Here is a 24,277-nt window from a genome sequence, read left to right on the forward strand (position 1 = left end):
TCATGGTTTCTTTTGCAGCAACATGGATGGTACTGGAGGCTGTTATCTTAAGTGGAAGTACTTGGAAACAGACAAATACCACATGTTCTCACTTATAAGTGTAAACTAAGTAATATGTACACATAGACATACAGTGTGGAATGACAGAAATTGGAGACTGGGAAGTGTGTGGCAGGTGGGAAGGGGTGGTGATGGGTGATATGGTTTGGCTCTGTGTCCCCACCCAAATCTCATGCCAAATTGTAATCCCCACATGTTGGAGGAGAGGCTGGTGAGAGATGATTGAATCATGGGGGCAACTTCCCCCTTGCAGTTCTCATTATAGTGATTGAGTTCTCACAAGATCTGTTTGTTTAAAAGTGTGTAGTGCTTCCTCCTTCACTTTCTGTCTCCTGTTCCACCATGGTAAGACATGCTTGCTTCCCTTCACCTTCTGCCATGATTGTAAGCTTCCTGAGGCCTCCTAGTTATGCTTCCTCTACAGATTGCAGAACTGTGAGTTGATTAAACTTCTTTTCTTCATAAATTACCGAGTCTCAAGAAATTCTTTACAGCAATGTAAGAATTAACTAATAAAAAATAATTGGTACCAGAGAAGGGGGGTATTACTATAAAGATACGTGAAAATGTGGAGGTGACTTTGGAACTGGTAATGGGCAGAGGTTGGAACAGTTGGGAGGGCTCAGAAGAATAGAGAAAGATTAGAGAAAGTTTGGAACTTCCTAGAGACTTGCTGAATGGTTTTGAACAAAATGCTGATAGTGATATGGACAATGAAGTCCAGGCTGAGGAGGTCTCAGATGGAGATGAGGAACTTATTGGAAATTCGTGTAAAGGTCACTCTTGCTGTTCTTTAGCAAAAAGACTGGTGGCATTGTGCCCCTGCTCTAGGGATTTGTGGATCTTTGAACTTGATAGTGATAATTGAAGGTATCTGGTGCAATGCATTCAAGGTTTGGCCTGGCTGCTTCTGAAAGCCTGACTCATTTACAAAAACAAATTAACTGAACTAGAACTTGTATTTAAAAGGGAAGCAGATCATAAAAGTTTGGAAAACTTGTATCCTGACCATGAGGTAGAAAAGAAAACTCATTTTTTGAGGAGGAATTCAAGGCTGTAGAAATTTGCATTCGTAAAGAAGACCTGAATGTTAATAGCCAAGACAATGGGGAAAATGCCTCCAAAATATTTCAGAGACCTTAAGGGCAGCCACTCTCATCACAGACCCAGAGGTCTAGTGGGGAAAATGGTTTCGTGGGCCAGGCTTAGGGCCTGGTTGTTCTGTGCAGCCTTGTAACATGGTTCCCTGAGTCCCAGCTACTCCAGCTCCAGCCATGGCTAAAAGGGGTAAGGGTAGAGCTCAGGCCATTGCTTCAGAGGGGGCAAGCTCCAAGGCTTGGTGGCTTCCATGTGGTGTTTGGCCTGCAGATGTGCAGAAGACAAGAGTTGAGGTTTGGTAGTCTCTGCTGAGACTTCAGAGGATATATGGAAAGATCTGGATGTCTAGGCAGAAATCTACTGCAGGGATGGAGCCCTCATGCAGAACCTCCACTTGGGTAGTTTGTAGGGGAAATGTGGGGTTGGAGGCCCCACACAGTCCCCACGGGGGCACTGCTTAGTGAAGCTGCAAGAAGAGGGCCACTGTCATCCAGAGTGTCCTGTCAGTCTTATGGTCTCTATTTAACAATAATGCTGGTCAGTTGTCTAAACTCCAAAAGGAGAGGCATAACAAGGCTTGTCTGACTTCTCATTCCATCATGACTGGGAACTCAATTTTCAAGTTTTTTGGAGGAGTCCTCCTAGCTAAGAGGGGGTCTATTTAGTTGGTAGAAGGCTTAAGATTTTATTTTTAGTATACATAAATGTATTAAATAAGCTATCTTATTAGTTTATTTTAAAACTATAGCTTACAAAAATTGAATGAAACAACAAATATTACCTTTCTTTCTCTACTTAATACTATGTCCAAAATTTAAAAACTATTTAATCCCTCTAGGACAATCTATTTTCCATTGCCAGCACACTAGTACTAAATCTGAACTATGTTGAGCACCTTACCTCTATGTCCAGAGACTATCACAAAAAGGTGGGCATATAAGATTATAAGGGCCAGTTTCAAGAGAGAAAACTAGTTCAGATCCTCCAAATCAGAGATGGTTTCGCAAATGTCTAAATAGCTGATGACTCAACACATAAAACTTATACATAAGTCAATTTTATAGTCTTGCTTTTGGTTTTGGCTCTTGTATTACTTAAAGGATTTTAGGAATAAGTGAGTACCTGCCTACTTCCATTTCCATCTGGACTAAAACATTTTACTATAAATCTTTTGACTCTATTAAGTCCCTTGGCCATAGTGATCCCACCAAGGAACAGGATAGACCCCAGGCAGGTAGCCATCCTACACCAAAAAAATGGGACAAAATAAAAGTTTGTCCATAGCCCAAAGAGGGGGGAAATGTAAACTAGAAATAAAATTCTAAGCTCCCCATCAACTAAAGAAACCCCCTCTTAGCCAAGGAGACCCCCCGCAATAAACTTAACTGAGTTCCCAGCTATGATAGAATGGGAGGTCAGACACTCCTCATTGTATACCCCTCTCCCTTTTTCAGTCTAAACACAACAACTGACCAGCATTAATGTTAAAATAAGATTGTAAGACTGACAGAGTAGACTCCTTGTGACAAGATATCAAAGTATAAATAAGACCTAAGGCCATGCCAGACAAGGGTTAAGTCACATACCCCTGCACTTGAAAAATAAACTACATTCTAACCCCACAGATTATTCTTTCTCTATCAGCCAAACAAACACTGGCCTCCAGATAAACAATATTAAACAATCACAACTCATGCAACTCACAGACACTGATCAATGGAACCCCTTGTTCTGCCAGCCATATTTATAGCTTTGATTAGAAGAGTGACTAATTTCAACAACTTTCTCTTTATAAGTACATGTTAACTTAAAAATTATAAGGTAGAACTTAGTTTAGGAGTGTAATATCGAGAATCTACAAGTAACTTAAATTCACAAGGAAAAAAAAAACCCATCAAAAAGTGGACAAAAGGACATGATCAGACACTTCTCAAAAGAAGACATACATGTGGCCAACAAGCACGTGAAAAAAAGGTCAGCATCACTGATCGTTAGAGAAATACAAATCAAAAAACCACATTGAGATAGCATCCCATGCCAGTTGGAATGCCTGTTATTAAAAAGTCAAGAAACAACAGATGCTGGCGAGGTTGTGGAGAAAAAGGAATCCTTTTACACTGTCGATGGGAGTGTAAATTAATTCAACCATTGTGGGAGACAGTGTGGTGATTCCTCAAAGACCTAAAGATAGAAATACCATTTGACCCAGCCATCTTATTACTGGGTATATAACCAAAGGAATATAAACTATTCTATTATACAAAGACGCATGCACACATATGTTCACCGAAGCACCATTCACAATAGCAAAGACATGTAATTAACCCAAATGCCCATCAATGATAGACTGGATAAAGAAAATGTAGTTCATATGGACCATGGAATGCCATATAGCCACAAAAAAGAACAAGATCATGTCTTTTGCAGGGACATGGATGGAACTGGAGAGGCCATTATCCTTATCAAACTAACACAGGAACAGAAAACCAAATACTGCATGTTCTCACTTATAAGTGACAGCTAAATGATGAGAACACACGGACACAAGGGAACAACACACACTAGGGCCCTGTGGGAGGGTGGAGAGTGGGAAGAGGGAGAGGAGCAGGAATATAACTAATGGGCATTAGACTTAATACCTGGGTAATGAAATAATTCATGCAACCGACTCCCATGACACACACTTACCTATGTAAAAACCTGCACATCCTGCATAAGTACCCCTGAACGTAAAAGTTAAAAAAAAATTAAAAACAGTTTACGGAATAAGATGACTCAATATTTGGAGATAAGTATGCTGTATAAGAAATCTAAACACAGCAATATATATTAGATCAGAAATCCAATAGGTACCCTTTTTACTGTAGTTTGGATTTCTTCATTAAATGCTTCCTGTAATCTGGATTCCTTTGTTTCTGTGTCCCACAGTGCCTAGACTCAGTCTTTTTCTTTAGTTACTGGGGACTCATTCTAACTCATCTCCAACATTTTGTTTGCTTATCAGTGAGTACCCTTAGTGCTCTGTCACATTTTTATTTCAAACTCACATCCTTTACACTTTTTTTTTCTTTTTGGTGCTTCTTGATAAATGTTTCATCTCATCTTTTTATACTGTGTTTTCTCATGTTTAACACTTCCTTTGAAATCTTTTCTTAAAATTTCAAAATGTCTAGTTTTATAGATTTAGGAGGGTACAAGTGCAATTTTGTTACATGGATATATTGCATAGTGGTCTGGGCTCTTCGTGTAAACATCATCCAAATACGGCATTTTGTACCCATTAGGTAATTTTTCATCTTTCACCCCCTTTCCAACCTCCCACCTTTCCAAGTCTCCAGTGTCCATTATTCTACTCTCTGTGTCCATGTGTACATATTACTTAGTTTTTACTTATAAGTGAGAACATGTGGTATCTGATTTTCTGTTTGAGTTCACTTAAGAAAATGGCCTCCAGTTCCATCCGTGTTGCTGCAAAAGACATAATTTCATTCTTTTTTATAGCTGAGTAGTATTCAACACATGCACACATATATAAATGTATATGATATATAATATATATAACATATAACATATAATATATAATATACAATTATATAACATAAAATTATTATATATTATATTTATATTATATATAAAATTATTATATATTATATGTATATTATATATGTAAGTTTTCTTTATCCAATCATCCAATGATGGACACTTAGGTTGATTTTTTGACTTTGCTATTGTGAAAAGCACTATGATAAACATATGAGTGCAGGTATCTTTTGAATACAATGGTTCTTATACACAATTACTTTATTAAGAAAAAGCCAGGATCATATAATTCTTCTATATTTGAAGGCGGGACAGAACCTTCCAAATTCTAAAATGGTGTTTTTTTCCCTTTCTTGTGCAGTTTTTAAAAAGTATCCATGTGCTATCTTGTAATTGTGCTCCCCTAAATTGCTTCTGTTGCTTGGAAGATGGGTGCTGTTTAAAGACTTCATCCTACAATGAATTATGCTATGTCACATTTTTAATTTATGTGGAACAGCTTATTCTTCCCAAATTTGACTTTCATTTTAATAAAAGACAGCTGGAAACTACAATGAATTAATACTTAATTGTAGAATATAAAATTGTTTGGAACCCACATATAAGTTTTTTATTGTTAATAAACTACCATTTATTGAGTGCTTTCTATGTGCCAGGCACCACACTACATTACCTCATTTAATTCCGTATCAATCATTTACATTTCGTCTGTATTCCACAGACACAGATGCTGACGCTGAGGCCAAACAACTTGTCTAGGATCACAGTGTTAATAAGAGGCAGAATTCAGGGCTTAAGAGACTGCAAAGCTGGTTCAGAGTTCCTTCTTTAAGGAAGATCTTTCCTGCAACCCTCAAATGCACACCTGGCTAACTTTGACTATTGGATTTTGAGAAAGAGATGCTCTGTACAATATTTGACATCAGAGTATTTCCTTTTCTGTCCTTAATTCTGGTTCTTCACCATTCTGCAAAGCTTCCAAGCTTCACCTTCCAGCTCTTTGTTTGCTGGATACACTTTCCCTTAGATTAATGTCCTTTTCCCCTTGTGATTTTCTCTGCCTTTCTGCTCGCCTTTGCCTTCCCATTTCTCTGTCTGTCCTTATCTCTACTCTAGAAAAATTTTCTTTGCATTTATATATTTCTGTCACCAAATAATCCCTTGTTGTTTATCTCTGTACATAGATATTAAAAATCCAATCATGGTTTTGATGCAGTGGGCAAAGCACTCATTGAAAGAATCTAGTAGAATTGCTTTATACAGGATGGAGTTTCTTGTAATGTGAGAAATCACTACCTAGTTTTTGAATCTCAAAAAGGCAAGATTTCCTTTAGTCATATCCTTGATGAGAATATAAAAATGGCCTTAAAAAGTAAGGCTTTATACATTAATATATATGTTGCTACTCCATCCCCAGCATGCCTCAAACCAAATTCATTATCTTTTTCCCTCCAACATCCTTTCCTTTTCCTGGATGGATGGCATCACTAGCTTCATATGTGCCTGGATTAGAAGCATCCATCATTGTCACTTTCTCCCTGTCCATCTTCCTCACATTTAAGGGCTCGCTCTTAATGGAACTCGCTCTTCTTAACCATGTCCCCCTTTACCTTTCTGACCACCCCACTGAAAAATGCTTGCTGCTTCATCATAGTCTTTTTGCTTCCATTGACTGACTGACTTTTTTTTTTCCACAACATTAGTTACTGTCTAAAACTATAGTATTTACTCATTTGCTTGTTTATTGTTAGCTTCCCTCTCTATTATGTAAGTACTCTGAGGCAGAATCATGGAGCTAAGAGCAGTCTGGAGCTGAGAGCAGTGTATGGGCACAGTGTGGACACTCAGAAACTTTCTGGTGAATGAATGAATCATTCACATTGAAATAAAATGAGCAATGTTTCATTTCCCTGAATCATAATTTGTCATTCTGAATCCTTTCTCTTATCACTTCTTTAGGGTGCTGTCTCTCCCAGATTATACCTTCTATGTACTCTTTTTCAGTTTCTGCCTCTTTATGTGAAGCTTCTTGTCCATGATCAGATAGTCTCAATTAGAATTATGTTCACAGACCTTGCTTTCTAAGTGACAACTTTCTAAGATTCTTGCTTTTCAACTTTAAGATATAGTAATAATTACCTTCAGGGATATTATGAAAATTTATTGTATGTATTTCTTTATTTTTCTATTACTGAACCTCTCAAAGGCATTTGGCAAACTTTATCCTTCTTGAAACACTTTATTTCCTTCGATTTGAGTATAAACGACTCTCCTAACTGTCTTCCCCTTTATTTAGTCCCTGCCTCTCTATTTTTTCCAAATTCGAATGTTAATATGTTCTGAAGCTAAACTGGTTTCCCTTCTTTTTCCTCCTCCCTCTCTGTTCTCCTCATCTCTCCCTCCCTTTTCCTCTGCTCCCTTTTATCCTCTTCTTTCTAATATTTTATCCTTTGGTAACCTAAACCATCCTCATCATCCTCATTTCTTTAACTTCTATTTCTCAATGAATTACAAATGTTTGTCTCCTGCCTTGACTTCAGATTAATACATCCAACTGCTGAATTGATATATAACTTAGATGTATATATCACTTTACTTATTCAAAATTAGATGTATATTTTGCTTTACTTGCTCAAAACAGTTGCCTTGATTCCCTCTACTTCATTCTTTCCCTCTTTTCTCTATTAGTGACTTGATTTATACTTTCAGTTGCTCAACCAGAAACCTAGGTTTTACCCCTGATACTTGTCTTCTTTTCATTACCCATGCCCAATTGACCAATTGACCAGCAAGATTTGCATGTTCTGCCTCCACATTATGTCTTCAGTCATCCATCTACTTTTCTTCATCTTTTCCACACCACTGGGGAGAGTCTTCCAATTATTTATTTTATGTCCACTCTTGAACTTCTCTCCAAATTTGTTTTCCACCCTGCAGCCAGGACATGTACTTCCAACCACATGTAACTCTCTTGCTAAACAAACATTTCAGTGGCTTTCCATTGCTAATTCAGTAACATTAACTTCCTCATAATGCTCTACTAGGCATTCCATGGCTGGTTTTTCTAATCTTTCTTAACCCAGGTTTTCATATCTCCTCTCAGCTAATTACACTTCAGCTTCACTCATTTTCTTTCTTTTTCTCAGACAAACCAGAACATTTCTTGCCTCAGGATATTTTCACTTGCTTCTCCTTTTGCTCAAGGCAGCTAATTTTCTAGACCATCATATGGCTGGATCCTTCTTATCCAGGTTTTAGCCTAAATGTTGCTTCTCAAAGAGATCTTTCAACCTAACCTGTGCCTCCTGCCTCCAAGCTCTTCTATTATATCTTCCAGCTTATTTCCTTTATTATACTTTACATTCTGAACTTAGTTTTTTCTGTGTTTACCTTTTTTACTGTTCATATTCCCTAAAGCCACCATATCCATGAGGGCAGAAAATGTTTTTGTTCACTGCTATGTCCCTGAATCCTAGAATATTGCACAGACCATTCAACTAATGTTTATTGAATTAATGAAATGAGTTTACACAAATAATGTATTTGGTATTGTGTTGGTACGCACTAAGTGCTTAATAAACAGTAACTCTTGCTGTTAAAGGTATTGTTTCTCTCTTGCCTTGTGACTTCAGCATTCTATCCTGGAAGAGAAAGATTAATAAAGATTATTGCTTCTACTCAATACTTAAAACAGCTAATTAGGTTTCCTTCTTCCTTTGAAGTAAGCCTAAGAGAGATACTTTTAGCAGCTCTCTCACAGAGGAACTACCTGGCCACATTATAGTCTTTAGTCCTAGTAAATATGTGGTGGTGGGAGGCAAGCATTCATGCATTAATTAATTTATTCAGTATTTGTTGAGTACTTATTATGGTCTCAGGTCTGCTTTAGTTCTGTGGAAAGTAAATGTGATTGTTTCTGCAGTGTCATTGAGTAAAGTAAATTATGAACTGTATAACAACAATATATGAATAATACAATAAGTGCAAGGAGGGAAAATTTTTTTCCCAGAAGTAATGTCTGGAATGAGCTTTAAAATATAGGTAAAGTTCTATAGATGTCTATTAGGTCAGCTGGGTGAAGAGCTGAGTTCAATTCCTGGATATCCTTGTTAACTTTCTGTCTTGTTGATCTGTCTAATGTTGACGGTGGGGTGTTAAAGTCTCTCATTATTATTGTGTGGGAGTCTAAGTCTCTTTTTAGGTCTCTCAGGACTTGCTTTATGAATCTGAGTGCTCCGTATTGGGTGCATATATATTTAGGATAGTTAGCTCTTCTTGCTGAATTGATCCCTTTACCATTATGTAATGCCCTTCTTTGTCTCTTTTGATCTTTGTTGGTTTAAAGTCTGTTTTATCAGAGACTAGGATTGCAACCCCTGCCTTTTTTTGTTTTCCATTTGCTTGGTAGATCTTCCTCCATCCCTTTATTTTGAGCCTATGTGTGTCTCTGCACATGTGATGGGTCTCCTGAATATAGCACACTGATGGGTCTTGACTCTTTATCCAATTTGCCAGTCTGTGTCTTTTAATTGGAGCATTTAGCCAATTTATATTTAAGGTTAATATTGTTATGTGTGAATTTGATCCTGTCATTATGATGTTAGCTGGTTATTTTGCTTGTTAGTTGATGCATTTTGTTCATATGCAACAAACCTGCATGTTGTGCACATGTACCCTAGACCTTAAAGTATAATAAAAAATAAATAAATTGAAAAATAAAAATAAAAAATAAATAAAATAAAATATAGGTAAAGGAGAGAGGTTCCTGTGATGGCTGTTTTAGATACCTTACTGGATGCTTTATGGGAAACTTCTCCCCAAATATGTTCTATTTTCCTTATACTTCCCTTTCTGCGACAATCATGTAACCTGTCATCCAAGTGAGAAACTACCTTTCTACCGCCAAAACAATGACCAGATTGGGCTGGCTCTGTATCCATTCTGTAATTCCCTTTCTTTGTATCACTTTGTAATTGCTTTTGTTCTGGCATTTGCCCCTCCAGCCCATTCTCCCTTTCATTGTCACAATAATTTTTCTAAAACAGTATATCATTGTATTTCTTGAAATTCTCCAACAACTAGGGATTTCCTGTTGTGTATGTGTATGTATGTGTTTTAAAATATTCCTCTGAATAAAATAGAAAACTGAGTTCAACATACATTATGCTTCACTCCAGAACATATAGTCTCCACTCAACTCTGAGAAACTCACTTTCAGTTTCCCACACTTGCCAGAGCCTCCTTCACATCTGTGCATCAGCACTATCTTCTTACTGGGTCTAGATAATGCTTGTTCATATTTCAAAATTCAGCTCTGATATCATTTCCTCCTGAAAGCTCTCCCTAATCCAACTTGGTCTAGTTGGTTACAACTTTGTGTTCTTGTGATACTACTTTCTGGTACTAGGTCTTTTCACACTGAGTTCCCTGTTGCTCTCTTCCTGTAGAATCACTGTCTTTCATGCCTGTGATTTCAGTACCTAGCATAGTCTGTTATACATATTTTTCTTTTTAAATACTTATTTCTGAAATATTATACAGACCTGAGTCTCAATATATCAAAATCTCTCTACTAAGGAAAATATGGGCTATAGAATATATTTATTCTAATCATTTTCTTCTGACCTATGTGCTATTACAACCCATTATTTGTTCTGTCATTTTATTTTACTTTTTTTATTTTTATTTTTTGCGACGGAGTCTTGCTCTGTCCCCCAGGCTGAAGTGCAGTGGTGTGATCTCTGCTCACTCCTAGCTCTGCCTCCCAGGTTCACACTATTCTCCTGCCTCAGCCTCCTGTGTAGCTGGGACTATAGGCGTCCACCACCACGCCAGGCTAATTTTTTGTATTTTTTTTTTTTTTTTTTTTTATTAGAGACGGGGTTTCACCATGTTAGCCAGGATGGTCTTGATGTCTTAATCTCGTGATCCACCTGCCTCGGCCTCCCAAAGTGCTGGGATTACAGGCGTGAGCCACTGCGCCCGGCCTGTTCTGTCATTTTTAATCCCACACACTACATATTGTTTTGCCTTTTTATTCTTAATCCAAACAGTGTTTAATGAGAATTTTCTACACATTTACCAACTATTTTGTTTTTCATTTCCTTTTTTGTCTTATACTTCTCTTTGCTGTGATTTTCCTTTTTCTTGGAATCCCTCCTGGTAGTTTTTATTGGAGTTCTGTCAACAGTAAATACATCATGCCAGTAATCCTAGCACTTTGGGAAACTAAGGCGGGCAGATCACTTGAGGCAAGGAGTTTGAAACCAGGCTGGCTAACATGGTGAAACCCTATCTCTAATAAGAATACAAAAATTAGCTGGGTATGGTGGTGTGCTCTTGTAGTCCCAGCTGCTTGAGAGGCTGAGGCGTGGGAATCACTTGAGCCTGGGAGGCCAAGGTTGCAGTGAGCCGAGATCACACCAGTGCACTCCAGCCTGGGCAACAGCAAGACTCTGTCAAAAAAACAAAACAGCAACAACAACAAAAAGTAAACAGTTTCAGCTTTTCCTACCTTATTCCAAAAAATTAGTGTTTCGGGTTACAATTCTAAGTTGACTGTTTCTTTCAGCATTCCAGTGATATCACTCAGCTGTCTTCTGATCCTGAGTAAGTAATCTAATCTGTCTAATATTTAATTTCAGTGGCTCAATGAACCAAATAATACAAATGTAATCATAGGGTGTTTACTTGGGATCACCTAGACAATGTCTTTCTGAAACCCAGACCTCACCTCCTGTCAGTGGAAGCAGTTACTCCTGGGACTGTGTCTCCTTCCATAACAGGAGAGGCTGAGATCTGTCACGGACCTCAAGGTTTCTAGGGCCTGGGAGCTGGCTTTCCAGACAGTTTCTGTAAACCACCGGCACCCCAATCCAGACTGTAACCAAAGTTCATTTATTTCCCTCTGTCTCAACTGCTGTCTCCTAAGTATGCTGCTAAAGGTAGAGAATCTGGAGTCACACTGAGAGTTCAGCAGAGTCTCCTGACCTACTGGCCTTCTGTGTGCTGACTCTGGGCTTTGTCAGATTTACCTTTGCCCACATAAAGCCTACTGCTTAGCCAGTGCTGTGTGATTTTGGAGAACTCATCCTAAACCATGGTATATGACAACGAGCCTGCCTGGCACAACAGATCCCACTCCACATTACTTTAGTTCTAATGCCATTTAGTTGGTATAAAGGTGAAATGGGAAAATACATGTTAAATACCCAGTACATAGAAAGAACTGAATAGTTTTGGGATAAAAATATGGAGAAGTGCTCTTTACATTTATTGACACCTCTTTAAAATGCTCCGCCTTTAATAGTATATGGGAGTTCTATCTAAGACGGATTTTTTTCTCCTCATAAATTTATGTGTTTTCTTGAAATAATCTCTGGTTTATTAGAATAAAATGCTAAAATCAACCATATTCTCCAGGGAACAGAGTATTTGCTAATACTCGGATGAAAACACTTGCTTAAAATTAATTTCATCTCTACTATCAATTATGAAGTGCTTTCACAAACACCAAAATATGTAATGTCTGTTTATTGTTTTTTGTTTGAGTGCACCCATATCACAGGAGCAGAAATAATCTGAAATTAATTAGCAGTTGATTATGACAGCATGTCATTCTATACAATTTATATAACACCTGCTTTGATTATGTTTGAATCCATGAAGAGGAACAAGCATAACAAACTGGCATTTGACAAACAAGTAACCTAATTAAAAGGCTATCAGGAAGAGCAAATGGGACAGAAATGAATCAGGAAAAATACTGTTTGTTAAAGTCAACAAATTATTAATGCAAAGCAAAAATACTCATGCAAAAAATGACTTTATTTTTCAAATGTAAATTCTAGGTGTAGCTTTTGGCAGTAAGCTCAGTTAAGCAAATTTACCTATTTTTTTTAGTTGTTTGGGGGTACTATGGAAGACCAGATACCATTGCCATCTCCATAAATTATAGTGTTTTGGAGAGGCATGAGAATACTAAGCAACTAACATAAAGATGTTATAAGAATAACAGAATTGTTCAGGAAAAGTTTCACACCACTGAGTCTGAAGTTGGCTTTTAAAAGCATTGAAAAGAGAGTAATAGAAGGTAGATGGTAACTGCATATTAATTATGCAGTTCATATATATTATACATAATATATAATACATAATATATATAATACATAATATATATAATGTATAATATATATCAAATATATTTTATATATTACATATTATGTATATTATAAGATAGGAGAGGATATATATTATACATAATATATAATATATTACATATATTCTATATTATATACATTATAACATATATGTATAGATTTAATATATCTATATTAAATATGTATTATACATGATGTAATATATAATATACAATACATAATATAACATATATTTTATATTATGTATTATACATAGTATATTATAACATAATATGTTATAATATGTATTATACATAATATATATTGTTATATATAATACATAATATAATATATATAATATAATAATATATAATAGTTCAAGTTTATATATTATAGTAGGCAAAACAAACGCAATTATCCAGTAATATCTATACAATCTGGACGTTTACATACTGTTTGGTTCTTGGACAACTTCTGCCTTATATTGAGCAGCATTTCAAACTCAGCATTCATCCTTATTCACATCTCCCAAAACATCGTAGGTCAACAAGTCCTGGACTAGAGTTCAGAAACTGAGGCAAAGAAAAAAATGAGAACATCAAGAGACTTCAATTTCTCATGTTAACGATGGAACAAATGGAGAAATAATAGATGAGTTGCTAGGTGTTAATGGTATAATTCTGATAATAAAATAGATTTTTTTCTTCTGTCTTTTATAACAAATTAAATTGTTCTGTGAAAGAGAATTCTTAAGAGATGGTCTAGCCTATGTTTAATCATGTCCATTGATGGCAAGTTTATTCTCCCTTGAAGGGGTTCGTTCATCTTAGTGGAAAACACTGTGTAGAATGCCTTAAATGAGACTGAGTAACAACAATGGAAATACAAACAACTGCAGGAAGTGCTAGAGGAGAGAAACAGGCAAAATGTCATGTTTTTCTAAAAACATGAGGATGCAGAGTTCATAAAAATACATTTGTGATTTTAATATTAACCTTAAAAATCTAGGAAATATTATTTTAGAGATTCACTGATATAAAATTAAATGTAAGATTCTAAACTTGGATCCAAATACTACCATCAGAAATAAAGATAGGAGAGGATTTGGCAGTGTCACATATGAGAATGGAGATTTTGGGAGTTCAAATAGAGAATAAATTCAATATGGGTTGTCTGAAAAAAGAGGTCATGCAACTTTCCGTTTTAAAATTTCCTTTCAGGAGAGAATTTTTCTTGTTAGAGAAGACAAAAGCATTATATAATCTCTATTTTCTTCATTATTCATCAGAATTATACCATTGACCTCAAGTAGGCCATGTAACCCTTCTCTGTTTATTACTGAATACAACCATCCGAGGCTACATTAAGAGAAATGTAGTGTTGAATGGGAAGTGATAGTCCCTCTGTATCTGCAGTACAGCTAATGTTCAGATACCTGGAGCATGCATTCAGTTTTGGAAGGAAGATTATAAAAGCTATTGGAACAACTGAACACATTTTAGGGAATGGTCAGGAAGATGGAAGAACTCAAAATCTTGCCCTACAAAAGATGGTGGAAGATATTTAGTCCAGAAAAGGTAGATGTTGAAGAAACTTGTGAAGAAAAGTCCAGTTGCCCAGAAATCAGTGGGCCTCTTTTGGAGAAGTGAGTTTCCCATCAATGGAGATGTTCAAGCAGCGTAGACCATTATTCACCAGGGATATTGTGGGAATGTATTGTCAGAAATGATAAGGAATTAGGTCCATTCTAAAATTGAAATTTAGTAGACGGTGAAGTACTTTATTAATATTTTGTTTTTAAATCGAGCTACTCCTGTCAAGTTAATTGGACTACTCTTTTTAGTAAGTTACATAATTTATTCCGTAATTTATTCTAGGAGAGCTAGCCATTCTAAAAGTATTGTTTTGAGGGATGATGACTTAAATTTAATAGCTCAAACTAATTCTAAAGCCATGTCTGTCAAAACCAAGGAGAAAGCTTGCTGCTTTTTTTCAAATTTTATTTATTTATTTTATTTATTTATTTATTTATTTATTTATTTTGTTGTTGAGTCTTGCTCTGTCGCCGAGGCTGGAGTGCAATGGTGTGATCTCAGCTCACTGCAGCCTCCGCCTCACAGGTTCAAACGATTCTCATGTCTTAGCCTTCCAAGTAGCTGGGATCACAGGTATAGGTCACCATGCCTGGCTAATTTTTGTATTTTTAGTAGAGCTAGGGTTTCACCATGCTGGCCAGGCTGGTCTTGAACTCCTGGCCTCAAGTGATCCGCTTGCCTCAGCCTCTCAAAATATTGGGATTATAGGCATGAGCCACCATGCCCAGGCAAGTCAGGTGCTTTCTTAACAGGCCATATTTGAAGCCTACTATGAATTTGAGGCCATAGTTGATGACAATTTGTCTATATCAGACATATAGGTTCTAAAGTAATGTCATTTTGCAACCCAGGAAACATTTGGCAATGTCTGGAGATATTTTTGTTTTTCAAAACTGTAAGGGTTGCTAGTGTTGGATAGAGACCAGGGATGCTAGTAAATGCACAGGAAAGTCCTTCAGAGTAAAGAATTATCTGGTACAAAATGTCAATAGTGCCAAGGTTGAGAAATTTAGGTCTAAATAAGAGGTCTCTTTCCCCTTGATCCCAATGTTACTCCCTTTCTTTATCCACAGATTCTATTTTTGTTTGTTGTTATTGTTGTCTTGTTGCTTTTTAACATCTATTTTTATTTATCCTGAATAGGGAACACAAGATTTCTGGATCAGAAAATAGGCTAATTATTTCTAATAGAGCATCTTGCTATCAGTTCACCAGACCCCACTTTCCCACAGGGAGGTACTGTGAAGGCCTAGTGACCCTATGCATACACCACGGGAGAAGAAGCCCAGAATTACGAATTTTGGAGCTTATATAGGGTGGCTGGAATGTGTATGCATTCTACCATCAGAAGATGCAGGGAGCCATTTTCTCTGGATTGTAAACAATTCTCTGGAATGAGGAGGGGGAAGGTCTCTTTATCACCCTGGAAGGTAAAAGCATGACTTCAAGGAAAGTTAAGACTTGATATCTCTCAGGGGTCTCTACTTTTAGAATTTCTATTCAATTATTCTTTAACTCAACTTGCCAGCAATCTCTGCTTAGAAAGCTCTGACCATGAAGAAACATAAAAATTATCCATAAAACATTGAATACAGACACTATTCAGAAGTTTATTCCTTTTTTTGCCCCTGCCATCTAATTCTCCCTCATCTCCCTGTATGTCTCCTTAAGTAGTTAAGAGTTACCTTGACTGCCATTCTCGAAATATTCAGAGAAACTCATGAGGCTTAAATGAAGCTCTGAACTCTTGGATTTCCTTAAAAACAAACAAGATTCATCCAAATGAAGTGTGTGTGTATGTGTGTGTGTAGTTTTAAAAATAGAAATCTGTGTGCCTAATTTACTTTATTTGAACTATCATGAAATGTGATTTTCACAGGTTATGGTTTACTAAACTGTAGACGACAAATATTTTCCTGAAAATTTGTGTGAAAATTTAATTTTTGTAAATTTAATATTATAACTACACAAAGGGAGAACTGTGTTTAAAGGAACTCTATGATGAACCCTTTTGTAAGGTGGTCTCCAATGTAAATGTGGTTTTACATTTAATTTCTCTCATGAAAGCACACAGAAACAAATTGAAAGAGTCTTGCTTCTGAATTATTTTCTATTTGTTTCTTGGAGGCTATTAATTTTATACACTGAAGACTGTCCTATATCCAATCATTTTAGTTGAATGAGAACTAAAAATTTTAATTAAAAGCCCACAATTTGGGTAACTGTGCCACTTTGTTGAAGAGAGTCTCATTTCCCATACATATCATTGTTTCAGTTTTGGCCTTTTCACTACCTTACCTTTGTTTTTAAGGCTTGTGCAGCTTAGCTGCATTCAGCATTATGTTCTGAAGAGCCTGTAATATGTGGGGATTTACTTGAGATAGTCTGTTCACAAGTTGTCTGGATTGTTTTGAAAATAATATTTTAAAATGTACCTTTTAAAAATATAAATCATATTCTGTTTTGTTCCCTATATTAGAGCAATAATTAATTGCTATCTGACAGAATTCCTCTCTCAGTTACAAGCAAATAGCTGTAAGGTTTAATTATTCATTGAAGCACTCTAGGCAGGGAAAATCTGTGCCTACCATAGAAATGTTTGTTTTGTTGCAACTTTAAGAAGTTTTTGATATTTTCCTTTGACATTCATCTCTTTCCAGACACATATATAAAATTAGGTGCAAATTTTGAGTGTTCACAGGTGCCTTGCATGCATCACCTCATTTAATTTCCATTATAACCCAGTTGAGTAGGTATTTTCATCTCAGGAGGAAACATTTCAGAGAGCATGAACATTGCTCACTAGTTCTGTGAGAAATTTAGGAACAGCACAGAGAGGATGGTGTGGCATCACAGTCCCTGTCAATGCTGGGTGTCCTCCTGGTGTGGGCCTCAAAGGGACAGAGTGGCACATGAATGCAGCATTGGTGGTGCTGTCCATGGTGAGACTGGGCATTTAAGAAGACTTGGTGTAAATCAAGACCAGAAAAGATGCAATAGGAATAAATCAGTATGTTACAACAAACTCAGTCACAGGAAAGGAGAATGAAGTGGATATGTGTATGGAAGATAACATTTTCAACGTTTGTGATCAAAGTCTAAAGGATGAGTTAGTTACTATGTTTTAAGCAAATAAAAGATTTTTGTTGCATTAGTTGCATTGTTTGTGTTGTGTCTAAAGACAATCAAATGAGAGAACGTGACTTTACATTTAAATTTTTCCTGGGCACACCTAAATGATAAAGTCACTCACTCAGACACTCATCTTGTCAGTCAATAACATTTATGAGCACCAGTATGTATGTACCAGGTAGTATTCTAAAAAGTGGGGATGCAGAGGTAAACAAAACTGTCAAGATTCCTGTGAGGATCCTTGGGCTAACATCAACGTGTCTGTGTGTGTCTGTGTGTGCAAGTCGCTAACAAACAAATGCATAACTAAACAAGGGCATCAATCAGTGATTAGAACTATGAACAAAATTAGCATCCAGTAATGCCATACAGGATGACACAGTGGCTGTTATTGACTAGTCAAGCAATACTTCTCTGGAAAAGAATTTTATTCCAAGATCTAAATGACAATGAAATAGACATGCAAAAATAGGGGTTGAAGGGAGTAGTGGGGGCCCTTAGTACAAGGACTGTAGAGCCAGAGAGAACAATCTTTTTGAGTTTGGGAAACCTGGGGTGGGGCTAGTGGAAGATGAGAAATTCAGTGGTAAGAGATGAGGTCACAGAGGACTGCAGGGTCAGCTTTTGCTGGGCTTGGTGAGCTGGACTAAGTGAATTTTATTCCAAGTGCAATGGGAAACCTCTGAAGGCTTTTAGGCAGGACACTGAAAAGTTAAGATTTGTTCAATCCTCCTTATCTATAAAGTAGGTATAATGATATTTACAATAGTCTCAATATATATTCTATCTTTGTGAAAAATAACCCACCACATATTAAATGTTCAATAAATATTACAAATATAGTATATATCTGTTAAAATGGCCATTTTTCTTCCTAGAAATATGCCATAGATGCTGTAAAGCTAATATCTTGGAGATTTAAAGAGTAGCAGAGATGCTAACTACTTTTATTTAGTGCCTACTGTATTATCTAATCTGTACTTCAACTTTCTTCAGGGGAAGAAAGGTTAAGAAACTTGCTCAAGGTCACACAGCTAAGGGCAGAACCAGAATTTCAGTTTCACTGTCGGTCCTTCTGACTCTGAAGTTAATGCTCTTTCTTCTGTGCCATGTGACACAAGGAAAATGTGTGCCCTGAATTCTCTTGTTGGCCTGTGTTTGTAGCAGATGATCTCTTCTCAAAGGCCTTCCAGCTTTTATTGAGCCTGGATTTTATGAGTAGTTTGGCACATAAACTGTAAATCACAAAACAGCCTGTAGTAATTTGTCCTGGGCATCACCATATTTGACTAAATGATACAGTAAAGTCATATTTATAATTCAAGGATTCAGTTCTTTACATCTCTACAGTTTATGTGTAGTCATTGAGAGGAAAACTACCAAAGAAATAGTCACTGACTGAAGAGAAGACAGTGCTAAAGGCACTGTTTAAATACAAGATGTTATTATAATTGTTATTATTAAATTGATTACTCAGAGATAAATGCAGCAATAAAAAGAACATTTCTCCAGCTACCTAAACTGATGTATTCCACGTGAAAGAGAACTTTCCTAAGGCACTAGTACACAGAACATGATTGACTGAAAGGCTTTGTAGTGGAGAATTAAATCACGCCTGGGACAAGGAGGCTGTGCGCTTAGAGAAGTTTCATCGATAGGAGAAGCCAGCAGAGACAATGATGGTACTGCTCAGTCACTCCTGGTGCAGGTGATGTGAGCATCTTTCATGGCCAAGGACTCACTTCCAGTTTCATCTCCACCATTGCATCTTTGTGGATATATGAGAGCTCTTGATACTAATGGGCTTTGTCAGTATTTGAAAGGTTATCAAGACTCTGCTCTCTTTAAAGATGGGGAGATTTTGACAAATAAAAACAAAGCAGTCATCTGTATTTAAAATGGAAAAAATGAAAATTTACTCTCACCTGTCTGTGCTGTCATTAAATCAGTTGCACTAAACTGCTTTACTACAAATCTTACTATTTCTTCTGTTTGAATTCTAAATATCTTTTCAATGAAAGATAATTAAATAAATTAGATAGTATAACTAACTAGTAAAGCTTATTCTAAAACTCTGAAGGCTTTTAATCATCCAGTAAGTGCAATGCATACTGTAAAAATTAATCAGTATGCACAGATATATTCCTCTTTCTCTGCTTTTATCCTTATATTTTATCTGCCCATAAAAATAGAATTAGAGGTTTGGACTTACAAGATTCAAGGTGGTTTATGTTGTTTTTTGACTGCTTTCTGTAAACCAAACACTATTCTAAGTTTTTCAGTGAAAAAAATGGTTCTTGCTCTTGTGAGGTAGAGACCCTTCTTGGCATGATGATAGGCAATAAGCCCTATTCATAAGAAATATCGAAATTACATAATCTGCTAGAAGATGATGGTTGCTCTTGGGAAAACAAACAGAAGAGTAAAGACTTGAAGGAGATGATCATAGGAAATTTGATATATTTAGAGTTCTTTTTGTTCAAAATGATTATATGCTAACGTTCAACATAAAAAGGAAAAGTTAATTTTGTCTATGTCACAGAAAATGGGTGGAATTCATAGCACTGTGCAGAAGTTTTTAAAGCAGGCTTTGCAGGTTGTTTTCCCTTTGTTAACTGCATGCTTTATTTAAACTGCTTATTATAATCAGATGTCTCCAAAAGGAGCACCATCTCTTTCACTATTGAACATGTTGTATGTTCCCCCTTTTGTTCAGGGTATAGCACATTAGCTCTGATGAAAACAAACAGTAACAAAAACAAAAACTCCCCATATGTTGATGAAAAAAAGAAATATAAGCTAGAATGATACCACTTTAGAGCAGGACAAGTTCTTAGAGATAATTCAGTCCCACCCCATTCTGTCACATCTGGGTGTTCTGGCTCCAGCCCAGTGGTAGTTCTGACCACTGGGGTTGATCTCATACCTCTGATCTGTAAAAAGAGTGACACAGTCTCACAAGGGGATCTCCAACATGCTTGGAAGAACATGTCAGAAGCATGCCCCAAACATTTTATTTTCCAACACACAACTTCCTGAGAGAAGAAGACTCTATCCACTCCCCAGAGAAGAAACATGGGCAAAAAAGTCCACACCTTTCCAACCTCTAGAGAGCACCAAAGAGATGTGACAACACATGAGCTCTTACCTCTTGTGAAATCTCTCAGAGGTCACCCTGGCCAACATACTTGGTTCTGTGGGACTTACACAGAGGACTAGACCCCTGCTCCACAAAGTGTGATTCTGTCTTGGGGCAGCAAAAGTGGCAGCATCTGGGAGCTTGTTAGAAGTACAGAATCTTGGGAGTTCTTCCAGACCTGCTGAACAGGGGATCCACAGGTAATGCAGGTGGCAGTAAGGACTGAGACACACTGGACTTAAAAAACTCTATGGGACTTTCCTGACTAGGGAAGAGCACCTCCCTGCTTTGAACTTGACCTTTGAATGCTGCGCAGTGCCTCTCAACAGCCAGCCCCATCTGTGTTCTGGGAGAACTCAACCAACTATTCTGTGCTAATAGTTATTAGACCAGTTTGACTGATTACTGTGCCTAGTGCCCAATTTTGGCAGGCCAGCGGGCCAGTTTCTGAATGTGTTTCCTTTAGAGGGAGGGGTGGATGAGAATTTGAATGGAACAAAAGAGGACTGTGCCAGTTCTCCCAGACATCTTGCACTCTGGCCAAACCCTCCCCTTTACCCTCTCTTCCATGTGAAGCCCTAATGTTTTAATCTCCTTTCTTTCTCCACTAGAGAATCTGGCTCTTCTTAGAGCTTTCAACTTTTCATTTGCTATACATTTGTTTAACATTATTGCAAATATTAGGGGATATTGTATACAGGGGGGACTTTGGGGAAAAAATTAGAAAAATTATCCTATCTGCTCCAATACCTGAATTATTTTTACTTCTGTATTTTGTTCCTTTCTGACTTATTTTGATTTTGATTTCCCATCCAGTTCTGTGCTTGCCTTTTGGAGATCCCAGGCTACTGTTTGTTTACCTAATCATCACTCCTCTGGCCTTTAGTAGAGCAACTCCGTCTGCTTCACATAAGCTTGTTATTCTTCCTTCCTTGGGCGAGGTGGAGGATCTCAGAAACACAACACACAGTTTTCCAGTCTTTACTTCATTTTCTAGGTAACACTTATGTGAGGCAAGCATCACTATTGTCTCAATTTTATAGACCAGGAAAACCAAAACTCAAAAAAGGGTTTCCTCAATGTGCCACACTTGGAGTTTATTGCTGAAGGAGACATGTCTTGATGATGGATAACTGCAAAGGAAGTAAAAATTCAGTTTAACTTAGTTTGAACCTTTAAAGTATATTTTAGGCAGGTTGTTTTAAGGAATAAGAGCTAAGATTATAGAACCCAACCTTGTGCCCACGATGGACTAATTTACAGATGAGCAGACTGAGGCACAGGAAGGTTAAGCAGCACAGGAATTATCAGAGCTGGTGTATGAGCCCAGGCAATCTGTCTCCACTTCACTGTCCTGTCTTGCAGTACTAAAGAATATGTAGGAACTATTTAAGAAAACACAGATATAGCTGTTTTCAATTATTCATAAAGCCCTACTGAAGGTGAAAGTTTTGTAAAGGGCCAGAAGCTCAGTTTTAGAAGAGCCAGATGCAATAATGCCTTATGTTTGAATAGAGATTTTCTCCAAAAAGATCAGTAATTTGCTTTATATCCCTGCCAACCTTCTGATCTAAGGCCTTCTTTGTTAATAAGGAAAAGATTAAAGGAATGAAGGGAAAAAAATGAATTTCTCTATTTAAATGATCAAATAAAATGGTGATTGCAGCTGAATACTCAGCTAAAATCTCAGCAGTCAAATGTGAACCTGCCTGAGATTAGAAGGGTTTAAAGCTCTCAAGCAAATCTGTAAGAGGTGGATCAGGGTCCACTCTTCATCAGAGCTGATTGTAGGTGGATGTTTAATGAGCAGATGATATGTCTTCCTGAAACAGAGAAAAACATTTTTGAAATGTAAGCTGACATTCACTTAGCTCTCCAAAAATTCAGCCTTTCTATGTGATTGTGTGCTTCATGCTCATGTGCGAGAAATAAAAATAGAGTCTGGGAGTGGCAGGAAGATTCTGGGGCTCTGTGAGATGGGCTGATGCCTCAGGTGGCAGTGGAATTGGAATAAATATGACAGATCAGATTGGTCCATTCACTGGACTTGCACAAAGAGAGCGTGTTGGGGAAATACGCTGGAGTCAGATATGTCAGGGGTTCTACTTTCTAAACAACCTTCAGGTGTTTCATTAATCCAAGGGGAAAATTCTGGTTTATTTCCCAATCAGGATGGAAAGGCACATTGGAAATTTCTTCTGGTCAGCCAGTAACCAGATGGACACCCAATCCTGTAGATATTTCGATGAAGCATCTGTGGAAGAATGCATTGTGGGGACTTGGGAAACATGGTCCCAGGGAAAACCTCTTTTATTTCACCATGGGGGTTCTATGCTTGCTCATGGCTTAGGAATGGAGATAGGAATTGTTTCAGGTTATCTGAGGCTAATCCAAGAGCCTACTCTGAGCTTCAGGCTATGTTGTTGAGGCCATGTGTCAATTTTGAGATATATATTTCCTCAGGGGTGGTTTGTGTCCAGTGGAGCTCAGTGCAGTTTTGACTTTGTGTCTTCTCTGAAACTGAATCAAAGTTTGAGAGGAAATAAAGGAAGTAGGGAAGGGATATGTGAACTCATGGGCTACTTCTCAGTGTAATTTGGAGTCCTCTGGCACTGCTGACCCTCCTCAGAGCTGGCACTCCAGTTCTTCACGCAACACTCCTAGGGACATGTTCAATGCTACTAAAGCTGTTTGAAGCAAAGCATTGGCAGCAAGAAGGCCTCAGCTTTCATTTATTGGAATACAACTGACTACCTAAAATACAGTTTCCTGTTTGCGCGATTACCATGGTGTATGCATTTATAGAACACCGTGGGGGAGTACTAACAGAAGCGTTTTAGTCATTTCTAATCTATGTTTACTTTTTGTTGCCACATAATTTCTCTTCTGAATCCTTAGACATGAGATAAAGCAATCAACAATTCTTTAACATTCTCTAAGGTTTCTCCAAGTCAGGCACCATGGAGGGCAAGTACAATGTTTTTGTTCTCAGAAACCTGATGGGAATACAGTATATATGCATATATACAACAAAAGGCAAAAGGCATTCTGTTACCATTTGATATAAATATATAAAATATATCTGAACATACACATGAAAATACCACCTCTTAAAATTCTTTAACATTTTTCTTTTTATTATTATACTTTAAGTTTTAGGGTACATGTGCATAACGTGCAGGTTTGTTACATATGTATACTTGTGCCATGTTGGTGTACTGCACCCATCAACTCGTCAGCACCCATCAACTCGTCATTTACATCAGGTATAACTCCCAATGCAATCCCTCCCCCCTCCCCCCATCCCCATGATAGGCCCCGGTGTGTGATGTTCCCCTTCCCGAGTCCAAGTGAACTCATTGTTCAGTTCCCACCTATGAGTGAGAAGATGCGGTGTTTGGTTTTCTCTTCTTGTGATAGTTTGCTAAGAATGATGGTTTCCAGCTGCATCCATGTCCCTACAAAGGACGCAAACTCATCCTTTTTTATGGCTGCATAGTATTCCATGGTGTATATGTGCCACATTTGCTTAATCCAGTCTGTCACTGATGGACATTTGGGTTGATTCCAAGTCT

This window comes from Piliocolobus tephrosceles, chromosome 5 (genome assembly GCF_002776525.5).
Source record: "Piliocolobus tephrosceles isolate RC106 chromosome 5, ASM277652v3, whole genome shotgun sequence".
NCBI lineage: Eukaryota > Metazoa > Chordata > Mammalia > Primates > Cercopithecidae > Piliocolobus > Piliocolobus tephrosceles.